This window comes from Talpa europaea (assembly GCF_964194135.1).
Source record: "Talpa europaea genome assembly, chromosome: 3".
Classification (NCBI taxonomy): domain Eukaryota; kingdom Metazoa; phylum Chordata; class Mammalia; order Eulipotyphla; family Talpidae; genus Talpa; species Talpa europaea.
This window is the reverse complement of record NC_140069.1, coordinates 147,724,310-147,736,150: the sequence shown is the minus strand read 5'-3', so window position 1 is coordinate 147,736,150 and position 11,841 is coordinate 147,724,310.

Here is an 11,841-nt window from a genome sequence, read left to right as displayed (position 1 = left end):
TCTCCTGTCTCGCCCGCTGCTCCCCTCAGCAGTGCATTTCAGTCGATCTGCCTGTTCTGTTTCCCACTCTGTCTCTGGTGAGTCCTCTCACCCTCCCACACCTCTGGCCTGTACCCCGGTTCTTATATAAATAAATCTTTTAAAAAAAGAAAAACTTAAAAAAAAAAAAAGTAAACCCTTAGACTCTATCAACAGCGCCCATCTAACCACTGCCCAAATTCTTTTATATGACTGTGTGTTTAATTTACCTCTCCTACTGTTGCTCAGGTAATTTGTTGAATTTTCTAAGTTATCTTTTATCAATTTTTAGCTTTATTTTATTTGGGTCAGCACACATAGTCTTTATGATTTCAATACTCCAGACTTTGTAAAGACTTGCTTTATGTTCTGTATATATTCCATTTTTTCGTCAACATTCTATTTGTTTTGTTTTGGTTTTGTAACTTTTCCCCCGTTATCTTTTTGCCAGGTTCAATTTTTTTTCTTCTGTTGTTTGCGTGTAATTGTTTTTTGAGTATTTGCAGATGAGTGCAACAATATAATATCTGTCTTTCATTTTTTGACTGATTTCATTCAACATAATTAAAATACCTTGTGCTCCATCAAATATTTTCCCCCAAATGCTAGCATTTCATCTTTCTTCGCAGTTGTGTGATTCCCCATTGAGTTTATGCTCCATAATTTCTCTATTAATCTGTTGAAGGGCATTTGTGAACAGTGCTACTATATTCCTAGGCACAGATAAATCTTTTCACATGAGAATTTTCATATTATTTGGATAAATACCTAAATGGAAGACAAAAACCACATGATCATAGACCTCTCTTGCTGCCAGAAAGTTCTATTTGTGCTTGAAAAAGTTATGTTTTGCAATTGTTGGGTGTAAGGCTCTTGTTAATTAGGTCATTTGTTAATCATCTCGTTCAGACCTTCTATATCCTCCTGATCTATGTCTGCTTGTTCTGTCAATTCATTTGATCAGAGAGTCCATTCAATTTCTGCTTACTGTGGTTTAAGATGTTACTAGATGTGTACATTTGCTATTACTATATACTCCTGGTGAATGAAATTTCTTATCAATACAATATAGGATGTTTGATTAGCTTTCCTGACAGCCTCCACCTCCCTCAAGTCTTCACCTTGTTTACACAGTCTGGTAGTCCCACAAGAAATCTGGGAGTGTAGGATAGAGGTGGACAGTGGGAAGAGCAAGCATTGAATAGCTTCTGAGACTTACTGTGTGAGCACTGTATACAAGTGGTGCAGGACCCCCAAATTGCACATAAATGAGGGAGCACACAGATTTGAACCAGCTACTTCTTGATCTATAGTCAAATACACTATACCTGAGCTATACCCCTCACAAAATAAAAGCATTGTCTAATTAGTACATATCACCTGTATGGGGACACTCGATCCTGGAAAGTTAGGTTGTAGTTCCCCTTCAAGACAAGGTTTAGGAAGCTGCCAGACTTGTCTCCCAGTAGTAAGGGCAATGACTTGGGGTTAACAAGTACTCTCTATTCCTGAAGGATCAGCTGTATCTATAACTTGCTCATTTTGTTATAGAGAAATCAACACACAGCAAGAAGATGGGCCTCCGCTTTCAGGGGAAGAGAGAGCACTTGTCCAGAATAGGGGCCTGGGCGTAGCACTGAGATTAGACACAGAGGTCTGCTCAAGTCCAAGTGCCCAGCATCTGGTCTTGCTTTCAATCCACAGAGATGTTTCTGAACTTCTTATTACTCGGCTCTCAGCAGGGAGTCTGGTCCTGAGCCTGTGAGGTTTATAAAGCCCACACAAGTTAGAACCGTCGCAAAGCCCACTTCAGCCGTGGAGGAGCTCCTTGTCCCAAGCTCCTCCCTTCCCTTTTGGCCCCACCCTTCTGGGTCCCCATCCCAAACCATCTTCCAAGTCTCATGTCTCATTGGACAGTCCAGACAAACGCAGCTTCCTGGAGACTCGTGACTCTCAAAGAGAGACCATTCTGCTTCAGCCTCTCAGGAACAGGAGCTGATTATCTGAGCACTAATTAGAACAGAAATGAAACCACCACCTTTGCCAGTCTTCCACACAATCCCAACCGGCCAGCAGGACAGACTCCCTAAAGCAGCTCACCTGGCTCGCCAACCTGAGAGAGCACCTTGCCTGCATGTCTGCTGCTCAGACATCCCAGATGCATTCTGAGGTCCCATTCCAGCAAGTGACGAGGGTCCCCACAAGAAGGCAAAGAGCAGGAAGCAGCCACAGGGCCCAGCACAGGGCTTCATGAATGAAGTGCTTCTGTCCCCCAAGTCAGGGAGGGATGCTGCTCCCTTAAGCGCCCCTGCCAGCCCTTCGGTCAGTCCCTTGTCTCTGTGAAGACCCTTCTCAGGCAACTCAGGATCAGCAACTGGGGCTCTGGGGGGGGCCTACTGCTGGCACAACCGTGAGCTCCGTGGGGGAGGGGTCATACAAACAGTGCCAGAGCTTCCACTCCCCCTCCTATGAAGGAGGCCATGTTAGCCCAGCAGTGGGCTCACTGCCCGATGCGCTCTGAAGCCAATATACCATGACAGCAGGTTCTGAGGAAAGAAAACAACTTTATTACAAATTGTTTGGCAAGGAGGCAGGAGATAAACTCAAATTGCCTCCCCAGTTTAGAAAGGGATCAGGGTTTTATAGGCTTGGGGGGTGAGATGAACAGTAAAGAAAGGTGGCTTGGCTGAAGTTCACCGGCTAGTGACAGGACAGCTCATACAAGAAGGAGCTTGAGAGGGCTTTTCGTCAGACAGCTGGAATTTTGAGTTTCTGTCGGTGGCTTTTGCCCTGTGTAGGCCCCTCCTCTGCATCCATGTCTCCTGGCTCCCACCAGCCATGCATCTCAGCTCAAGGCCTGTCACTTCTGCTTGCTCAGGCTGGGTCATTTCCCGACAGGCCTCCAGGACCTGCTGTCTGTGAAAGCAAACCTCCAAGGAAACGTCAGATACTTCTCCCTTTTCATTCTCCAGTGTTTGAGAGCAACTTAGCTATTTAGTCCATGTGTAGTGAGGGGGCTGTTCCCACAGGAACACATAACTCCAAAAGGGGGTAAGGGAAGTGGGAGGGACTCACCTAGGGCCGCAAGAAGCCAGAAGCCGTACTGGCGAAGATCTAAACAGTCTCCTCTATCTTCACTGGAAGACTCAACTGCACGGCAGCAGAGGGGAAAGGCTTTCCTTCCTTCAAGAAGCGCAAAACGGAAAGCTGGTAGGGCCCTGTGGGCTTGGGCCAGAAGCTGCCTGGTCTGGAGGCAAACTGCCATTGCTCGGGTCTCTCACTCCTCTTTACTGTCCGCTGAACACCTGGCCAGCTTGGCCAATGGCTATTTCCAGTGAGCCCCCCAGAACAGGCCCACCGCACACTTACCACTCCAGCTCCCCTTCTCCTTGCCCCAAGCCCCCCTCCTGCCACCAGACTGCTCCTAGCCTGCACCTCTCCCCAGCCATTCATGGCAAAGGCAGCAGACACCGTGTTCTCTAGGAAGAGTTGTGGATGACCCAGAACGGCAGTTGCTAAGCGTGGCAACCCAGGAGACTTGTGTGGTGTTCCTGTGATGTGGTGGACAAAAAAAAGGGCGGTACTGAAAAACAGGACTTCTCACTCCCAGTCAGACTTTGGAAGGGGGGTGGGGAAAAGCAGTAATGTGCCTGTTTTAGCTCATCCCCTCCAAGGTCTACCCCTTAGACTTGTTTGGGGTGGACGCATCTATACCAAAGGCAAGGTCATGGCTGCAACATAGCTCTTGTTCCACCACTGCCCCTTGCTGAAGGGACTACTAAAAGCTTGGATTAGTGAAGGGGGCACCCGGATTTGAACCGGGGACCTCTTGATCTGCAGTCAAATGCTCTACCCCTGAGCTATACCCCCTTCCTATGAAAGGTACATAATGATTACCTTTTCACCTGTGTTGCAACACCTGTCTATCCTCCATACTGAAATTTCTACTCATTCTCAGAAAGTTCTGGAGATATGGAAGTACTGCCTGACAGCTAGTGAACACCTTTGACCCTCTTCCACCATATGTCTTCTCCCATCTGATTTGGCCTCCAGAAACTGAAGCCACCCCGACCCCAGCCAGTCACCCCAGGGCCAAGGGGGCGGCGATCTCTGCATGCCTATAAACTCTTCATGGGGCTGATGAAGAAATTCCGCGAACGGCCGTTCCCTCGCCTCACCGCTGCTGTTACCCACATTGTTTTCCGCTTCCTCTTCACCCGCTCACATGCCATCATCCATCATTCCAACCACTCCCTTGCACACCCCTCCACACCTTTATCCCTCTCTTCTGTTGTACCTGCGTGGCAATAAATCAGCGCTGGTGAACCAGTGTCTCCACCTGCCCCACACGACTCTCACCAGCTGGATGTGCTGGAGAAAAACACGCAGCTATGTGAGTGCCCCCCGCAGACCCGAGCTGATCCTCAGCAGGTTGTCCTCCTAAAGGGGCTAGAAGCACAACTTGGCTGCAATGAACCCTCCTAGTGCCTGTGTGGGGGTCACTCAACGCTATTACAAGGAACCAGACACACTGGGAGAGCCCAGGGCTGGGCAGGAAACCTAAAAGGTGAGCAACAGAAGATCCTGCACCAGAGAGAAAGACGGTGCTCAGACTGGCGAGGCCATGTCAACAGAAGGCAGGGCTTTACCTAAGGGTTCCCCACTAGCTAAATCTGGGACAGTTTGAGCATCAAAACAAATAAATATAGGAATGGGTTACAGCTCATTAAACTAAATAATCCATGAATCCATATTAATACATTTTTCTTTAATTTTTAGGTGAAGAAAGGGAAGCTCTTCATTACAAAACCAAGTCAACGAATACATGGAAAAGGGAGGATACAAATATAGAATCACACTTCCATTGCCATCAGTGTGACTGATTTAGATAAGAATCATTCACAGTTGCTAAATTTGCTGGGCAAAAATTGTTGACAGGATATAGAACATCTGTGAACCATCATTTTAAATAAATAACCAAATTCAAATCCATCAATCACGGAGCAAACAACATCACCGCCTTTTGAAGAAATGCAACAGAAATGACACATCACCTATGCGATCATTTTGCCAAAATATCAAACTTTAATCTAAATAATGAGGAAATAATCAGACAGGTTCTTCTCCCCCAAAGTAACTACTCTCCCAATTTTTAATACACTTCTTAGCCTATTTTTCGAACTTCCAACTCTTTCTCTGAATGCTGTGTTTACAGCCAGCCAAGCTGTCCCATGTAATGCTGGCCGCAAGGTCATTCTGCAAAACTGTAAGCACAGACTGTTCAAAGACGTCAATTTCATGAACAAATAGCCGCTACTCGGAAGCTTCTAGGTTAAAGCCATCCAAAGATCACATGACAGCCACATGTAATACGCAAGCTTGGTATGTAGGAACAACTGAGAAATTGTCTAACTTGCTTAACAGATCACATATCACTGATACGTTGCTCGTGTGTATGTGGTTATGTAAGGGAATGAACTTGTTCTTAGAAAAGACATGTTGAAATATTTAAAGGTCCAACTAACTTTCTAATAAGTTAGAAAAAAATGTATATGTATATATAGACAAAGAGATGCAACAGGTGTAAAAAAATGCTAACATGTGGAGATCCAGTTAAAGAATATAAGGATTTTATTTTTTTAAAGATTTATTTATTTATTTATACAAGCACTGGGTATAGTCAGAAGCGCGGGAGGGTAAGAGAATTCACCAGAATTCCCTGCCAGGGCGGGGAACAGAACAGGCAGACTGACCAAATACACTGCTGAGGGGAGCAGCAGGCTAGGCAGGAGAGGTCTGTGTGCCATGTGGGACCCTCGCCGGTGGCCAGGGATCGAACCGGTGCTGCAGAGGCTGTGGGCAGCTTCACGACCCAGGGCTCAACTGCTGCGCCACCGGGGAGGCCCAAGAGTATAAGGATCTTCACTGTACTATTTTTATAACTTTTTATTGATTTGAAATAATTTAAAGTAGGACAGGATTTTTTTTTTTTTTAAAGAATTTTTTTTTTTTTATAGAGGCATGCTTTTTATTTATTTGTTTGTTTGTTTGTTTGTTTTTGTTTATACATGCACTGGGTACAGTCAGAAGCACAGGAGGGTGAGAGAATTCACCAGAGCCAGAGCGGGGAGCAGAGCAGGCAGAAGGACCGAAGTACACTGCTGAGGGGAGCAGCGGGCGGCAGGAGAGGTCTGCGCGCCATGTGGGACCCTCCTCCTGTGGCCGGGGAGCAGCCGGGGATCGAGCTGGCGCCGCAGAGGCCGCGGGCAGCTTCGCAACCCAGCGCTCAACCGCTGCGCCACCGGGGAGGCCCAGGACAGGATTTTTTAATTAATTTTAAAACAAACAGAAGAAAAAACACGGCCCGCACCCCAAAATCCAGTCCTGTGCATCCTTGCAGTCATAATGTCCTTTCTCCAGATATAGTCACTATTCTAACTTCCGACACCACTTTTGGCCTAATTTTGGACTTCAAATCTCTTTCTCCCAATAGTGTGTTTGTGATACCCAGTCAGACTTTGGCGTGTAAGGAGGGACTGTGCACTGTCATCACCGTACAGAATTCCACGATGTGAATGTTCATGATCATGAGCACAACCTGCGGCTGAAAATCATTTGGGTTGTGGCCAGCTGGGAGCTGTGGGAAATAATCACCTGTGAATACTCTTGTCTTAGATGAACATGGGCACGCGTTTCTGCTAGGTGTACAGAAGGAATGGAATTGTAGGCTCGTAGCTATGCGACTGTTCTGTTGTGCTACGTAATGACATACCTTCTTCCAAAGTGGTCGTATGTGGCAATTTACTCACCATTTGGAATTTATCACATTTATTTCATGCGACAAGCCTGCTCCACTTTCAGTTTTTACTGGGTAGTCCACCTTTTAGTCCATCTTTTAGCCCCTTGATTTACAGGCATTTCTTTTCTATTTGATTATAAGTTCTTTCTAAACTATAAGCATTTTAAATATCTTCTCTCTGACCCTTAGTTTTCTTCATGGTGAATGCTTAACTACAACGGTCTGATTTATCGATCTGTTTCATTTCATGTTTTGCTTTTTTTATCTTCTCTTTCATAAATGTTTACCTTTTCATCAGGTCACACTGTCTTATTCCAGGAAGATTTTAATTTTTTCTACTTGGAGAAATGCTTGTACGCTGGCTTGTTTCATTTCATTCATTTTGAAAACTGTCTGGTCATGATCATTTCAAATATTGTTCACGTCTCTTTCTCATTCTCCTCTCCTGGGCTCCAGTTGTTCCTCTATTAGACCATTGCCCCACATTCCCATCATCTCTTTTAGATTTTCTGTATTTTCCATGCTTTTGTCTTTCTGTGCATCCATCTAGATATTTTCTTCTGACTTTTCTTCCAGTTTGCTAGTCCATTTTAGCTTTGCTCACTCTGCTGTGAAACCATCTATGGTTATTATTATTGATGGAATTATTCACATTATAGAGCTATTTGAGTCTTTTTATTATATCTAATTCTCTATTGAAAGTATTTAATAATCACATTTAAAGTTAATGATCAGTTTTAAAGTCAATGTCTAATAACTTTATTATCTGGCTCTCCTGTCAATTTATATCTACTCTCTGTGCTTCCATTGATTTTCAGTCAATTTTGTCTTTTTGCATGCTTGGTTTTTTTTATTGTCAATCACTGCGTTTGATGTAGTGACAGACACTATGTTTGAAAACTCATGGAGATATTTTAAGGCTCTCCAAGACATTAATTTCTTCCAAAGAGAACTTACTTTTCCTCCTGGCAGACAGTCAGGGTAGGCACAGATCATCACGGATCAATCCTGGACTGGTATGATTCCAACTGGACTTCGATGTTTTAGGAGTCTGGTCTAACCCCTCAAGGGTCTAAACTGATGGTTTGGCATGTTCATCAGGTCTTTCTCCTTGTTGGCTACAAACCCCAGTATCTGTTCCTTCACTGTATTTACCTTTGGCATCTGTCCCTCTCCTGTTAAGACAACCTCAACGGAATCTCAGAAATAATCTTTCAAAGTGTCTGTTTCATTTGTAGTCTTGCTCAGAATCTATCAGTTACTCTTCAATTCCTAAACTGATGGTCTTCAAAGTGTGTTCTGGGAAATTCTTTGGAGACCTCCAGTGGTGATGTGAAGGAGGTCAAGCTGTTTAGGGTCTTGTGAAACTCCTCCTTCATGCCCCCCTGCCCCAGAGCAGCTTCTCATTGATCCAATTTCTACATTGCACATCTCAAGCTTTTGCTGGAAGAAAGGAGATTGCAGCTACAATGATTTGGCAGCCCTTGATTTTGACAATAGAATCTACTTGATAGACATGGCATAAAGGACAGCCTTATCTCTCACCACATCCCTCCCCATGGCCACCACCTCACCAACCTTACTAACTTCTCGTCATTCTCATGCACACACCCCACCCCCAACACGTCAGATATGCAGGTGCCTGCCTAGAATGTTTCCCAACCCACCTTGTCAGCCTAGCAAGGTCCAACTGACTCGTCACTCTCTCCCTGACTCCAAGGCAAGACTCAGCACCCTCTCGCTCTGCTGAACCTGGTCTCCAAGCCATGTCTGACCCCTGTGGTTGTTGTCTGCAGTTCCCCTCCCACTGGATAGTGAGCTCCCCAGAATGACATACGTCTTTCATCACTGCCCTGAAGCTGAGCAGTCAGACAAGCGACCTGATGTACTTGTTTTCCCAGGACAGCTGTGATTTCAGGTATTCTTTTTTTTATACAGATGAATGTATAAATCATTCCAGATTTTTCTCTCTTGAGATCCAAATTACATCACCCAGACTATCTCTTGGCACAAGTAAATTATGCAAAAAAACCCAAAAAAAAAACAATAAAAAACAAAAAACTGTGTGCTTTTTGTTTAGAAAATAGGGTGCCTTGATTAAATACTCTTCATAGTCAATGCCAAGCTCCAGACCTGGCAGCTCCTCAGTATGGACTTGTTGACTAATTTCCATGGAGTGTGCTTTGTCCCCAGCCAAGCGAGAAAGGACTCGTGGCCCTATAAAATATTCCCGATTCCATCTGACTAGCCTTTGATGTGACAGGCTTCCTGCCTGAAAGCCATTAGGCAGTATTGTATTCATTACAAGGTCATCAAAAATTGACGACTCAAGGGTCAGCCTTATAAAACTTCAAAACCTCTTGTAAACATGAGTCAGAACCTGGGTAATAAGCTTGTTTCTATATGAGTAAGAAGGTCACTGCGGGAGTGGACCGCGTTTTTCACCGCAAGTGCACCTGAGTGTGCATGATGAGAAAACGAATTTTTTTAACTAAAACACTATTTTCAAAAGCTACGGGGGACTCAGTTATGGGGAAATACAAAAACTGTCGTTATTAAACTTTTAAAATACATCTAAATCACACGCTGTGCTTATTCCATAAAAGCCTGCTTTTTCCCATATTAGGAGTTTGCTTAGGCTAGGCCCACCCATGTTTTTTTGCACTCCTCCAAGCCTTCCCTGGCTTGAGGCAGCCGCACGCCCACCCTGGAGACTGCGGCCCGGAGCCTTTCCCTCTGCCGAGGGAGCCCAAGGGCCCTGCTGGTCAGTCCTTCATCCCTGAGGCTCAGAGCTCTAACCCCAGGGAAGAGGCAGGGTCGTGGGGTAAGTTGCTCTCCAAGCTGCTGATAGTCACAGGCGCCCTCAACATACATAAGGCTGGAACATCAGCCTATCAGAATAGCTGAGACTATGGAAGGTTCTAGAAAGCATGAAGAGCAAATCATGCCAGGCACTGAGACTTCCTCCACACACTTGCCATATGCCCCTCGGCCCTGACTCTCTAAAGCCACATCAGCAACTTACCTCCATGCTGGCTGAGGGTGATGTCACCATGGCAGAAACTCAGGCCACCCCAGGCCCCTGAGCTGTGCTTCTCAGACCAGTCATGGGCTGCTCCAAAAGGGAGACCCAGAGGGTGAGGGCCGTGGGGACAGGAGAGGCGCTCGAAGCAGTGAACCGTCCACTGTTTCAGCGGTCAGTAAGTCAAAACAATCTTAAAATTCCAGCAAGCAGGGGCGTGACAGAACGGGACGGCGAGACTGACTTGTCAAAGTGTGACAAGCCAGAAAGACCTCTGGCTTTCCACAGCACTTGAGGCAGCGTCCAGGCCCACAAGACACACACGTTTCTCTGTCCTTGAGCCCTAGGGTGTCGGATGTCTGTGAGGCGCTGGTCCATGGCCAGCCTGCCCTGAGACCCGCGGGGCCCCCAGCTGGGAGGGAGGTGGCTCGCAGACCGGGTCCCCGAAACCCCCCACTCTGCTGCTCTCCTTGAGGAATTTTCAGAAGGGACCTGGCGTTTGCCTTTGGGGGGCTCCAGGGCCAACTGCAAGTCCTCCAGGCAACTTCAACGGCACTGGGGGTGATCAAGGCAGCGTGAGAGGCCACCCTCATGCCCCGTCAGTCCGCACAGATGGGTCGCATGGCCGTGAAAACCAACCCAGTGGGGGGTGTTTTCCAGCAAAGGTTTGTTTCATGCTCATACTGTGCTCCTCGGGGTGACGGGGCTCCTGTTCAGCAGCCCCCACTACCGGGCCGGGAAGCAGGCGACAAGCCGGCCCCTCCTCCAACATCGCCGGGCACCGTGGAGGGAAGACCCCTGGGGAGGGGCCGATGTGTCGTTAAACGCTCAGTCCAGAAATGACCGCTCCTTGGCCCAACCAGAAGACGCCAGGGGGCACAACGCAGCCGTGTCCCTCGAGGGGAGCCAAGTGGAATGAGGGGGTGCCACCGGTGACGGTGACCGCACCCGGGTAAAAGTCTAAGACTGAACCTGCGGGCTGCGTGCCTGGGCCCGCGGGAAGAGCCATCTGGGCACACGCTGTGCCTGCCCAAATAGAGGAGGAACCCACGGAGGCCGCTGCGTCGGCGCCCCGGCATCTGAGCAGACCAAACCGCTTGCCAGGCCTCCCCAAGGTCCTGGGTCATGGAGGCCTGGGGGTTCACCAGCTTCCTGCTGGGTGAAATCCAGCCCTGCAGGGACCACCCTCAGTAGGTCTTTTAGGAATGTTCTGGGAGGGGGTATGGGGTGGAACGGCAGTGGCCACAGAGCAGAAGAGAGGGAAGAACCCTTGGGGCCGTCGCTCCTGACACCACAGTCTGTGATGGGTTCAGGTTTATGCCTCAGCGCCTGCTTGGACTCTTGCAGTAGCCTCCTGGCCAAGCGCCGCTCCTCCAGCACCTCTGTGTGTGCTATGAACACACCCGCGCCAGAAGAACAGTTCAAATACCAGGCGTGGCCAAGTATGAAGGTGGCCAAGGCAGAGTTCGCTGCAGGCCTGCCGAACACCTCTGTGGAAGAATTTGAGCATGAACTGATCTGCAGAAAATTGGGGGTGCTACAGGTGGGTGAGAGGAGGGAGGGGAAAGTGAGGAAAGGCCCAGGAGTGGAGATTCTCGTGGAGATTCTCGTGGAGTCAGTTTACGACATCATGTGAACAGACTGAGCCTTAGAGTTGGAAACAGACGATTTTAAATATCAATCCAAACAGAAGCGGGAGCGCCACTACCCAGGATGCTTTGCAACAAACCCTGCTTTTAGGTAGAAAGTTATTTCCCACATTTTACTGTGCGTCAGAGCCCCACCCTCTCGCGGCACCCCCAGCCCCCACCAGGAGCTTGTTAAAAATAGACCTTAAAATAAAAATTTCCCTGCATTCCTCAGGACCCGCTCTTGAAGATCCTGGTTCAGCAGATCTGGGATGGGATCCAGAAGCCCAGCTCCTGTATGAGCTTCCCCGGAGACTGCTGAAGCTGGTCCAAGAATCACTGGGATAGGTCATTCCTACCAAGCAACGGCCCTG